The following is a 2,368-nucleotide window of genomic DNA, read 5'->3' as shown; positions in this document are numbered from 1 at the left end:
AGCTGAAACTCCGGGTCTTGGGGCTGGCAACGATTGAGCGGGCAAGGTGGAGGCAGGCATCACGCGTGCTCTGGCTGAAGGCGGGCGATGCCAGCACGTGGTTCTTCCACGCAAAGATCTGCTCTCGGAGAAGGCGCAATTTCATTCATTCACTCACCACGGCCAGCCGCACTGCTACTGCTCACGAGGACAAGGCCAACATTATCCATGATCACTTCAGTTCCCTCCTTGGATCCAGTCTTCAGCGCAGTTGCACGTTCAACTGGGAAGAACTGTACCTGCCCACTGTGGATTCCCGAGGCCTCGACGCTCCATTCACAGAAGCAGAAGTGTGGGCTGCGATCTGTGCTTCCCCGACGGAAAAGGCGCCGGGCCCGGATGGCTTCTCAGGCGGCTTTTTCAAGGCGTGCTGGCAAACAATCAAGCCCGATATCATGGCCGTGTTCAATCACTTTCACTCCATGGCAGCAACAAATTTTGAGGAGATCAACGGCGCTCTCATCGCCCTGTTGCCAAAGAAGGATGGGGCAACTGAGGTGGGGCATTTCAGGCCCATAAGCCTCATTCACTCGATCGCCAAGCTGATTGCTAAGGTTCTGTCCATTCGACTGGCTAGTGTCATTACACCAATCATATCTCCGGCCCAGAGTGCGTTTCAAAGATCCAAGTGCATCCATGACAGTTTTCTGTTCGTGCAAAATTCTGTTCGTTCTCTGCACAGAAAAGGGAGGAGGGCCCTGTTGTTCAAGTTAGACTTCGCAAAAGCTTTTGATTCCATCTCATGGGAGTACTTATTGGAGCTATTGGGAAGGCTGGGGTTTAGCAACCGCTGGCAGGAATGGATTGCTGTCCTGCTTTCTTCATCAATGTCTGAATGCATGCTCAATGGGGTCTCGGGGAATCGCATCAAGCATCGAAGAGGGCTACGTCAAGGAGACCCCCTGTCCCCTCTGCTATTCATATTAGCGATTGACCAGCTGCATCGTATCCTTCAAGCCGCCACGGAAAATGGTCTGCTTGCGCCCCTCCCCGACAAGCTCAGCAGCACCCGGGTCAGCCTTTATGCAGATGACGCTGTGATTTTCGCCAACCCTGACAAAGAGGAGGTCGAGGCGCTCATGAAGATCCTAAAACTATTTGGGGAGGCCACGGGGCTAACGATCAACCAGGAGAAATCTACGGTTTCAGCGATCCGATGCACTGATCTGAACTTGGCAGAAATCCTTCAGAGTTTCGGTGGCAAGCAGGTGGGCTTCGCCCTAACATATCTAGGGCTGCCAATCACCTTGGGGCGGTTAAGGATGGTGCAGCTTCAATTTGTCCTGGATAGAATCAGAACCCGCCTCGCAGGATGGAAGGGCAAGCTCCTGACGCTGGCCGGCCGGCGCGTTCTGGTCAAGTGTGTTCTGTCGGCCATGCCCACCTTCGCAAGCACCATCATGCGAGCTCCAAAGAAGTTCTTCGCTGAAGTAGACAAGATCCGTCGCAAATTTCTGTGGGCACATGAGAAGGAAATCACCGGCGGCACTTGCAAGGTGAATTGGCACCGCGTGTGCTCTCCGACTGACTCCGGGGGCCTAGGTCTCCACAACCTCGAAAAGTTCAGCAGAGTGCTCCGCCTACGCTGGCTCTGGCTTGCCTGAACAAGCCCGGAGCGTCCATGCGTGGGCACGGATCCCCCTTGCGACGACGCTGACCGACGGCTCTTCGAGGATTGCACCAAGGTCTCGGTGCACGACGGGAAGCGGGCAATATTCTGGCGCTCAAACTAGCTGCCTGGGGGGCCGCGCTACAGGCGTTTTCCCGCGCTATATCAGCATGCAAGGAGGAAGAATCGGTCGGTGGCCGAGGCCCTGTCTGGCGACCGGTGGATTGCTGATCTTCAGCACGGCAACCGCGCTGACCTGGTGGTAGATTTCGTCGGCCTGTGGCGCGTCCTTGGATCGGCCGACATCGCGTCGGTGCAAGGGGTCCCGGACGTCATCAGATGGACGGCGTCCAACTCCGGCGTGTACACCACGTCCTCGGCTTACCTGGCTCAATGCGACACCTCAAGAAGGCCGGGCTTCACCAAACTCTTCTGGAAGACGTGGGCGCCGGCGAAAACGAAGATGTTTTCCTGGCTGCTCCACCAGGATCGGCTATGGTGCAACGATAGATTGCAACGATGAGGATGGCCCAACAACTACTTCTGCGGCCTGTGTGCAAGGCATCTGGAGTCCTCCCAGCATTTGTTCTGGGAATGTACCGTCTCCAGAGCGGTTTGGCTGGCTGCGGCTGCATGGCACGGCTGCGACGCGCTTCATCCGGGCACCTGGAGACCAAACATCAACACCACTGCCTTGGTGAGAGAGATCATCGCAAAAAC

Source organism: Aegilops tauschii, chromosome 4, assembly GCF_002575655.3.
Source record: "Aegilops tauschii subsp. strangulata cultivar AL8/78 chromosome 4, Aet v6.0, whole genome shotgun sequence".
NCBI classification, from domain to species: Eukaryota; Viridiplantae; Streptophyta; class Magnoliopsida; order Poales; family Poaceae; genus Aegilops; species Aegilops tauschii.
Note: the sequence above shows the minus strand (reverse complement) of the source record.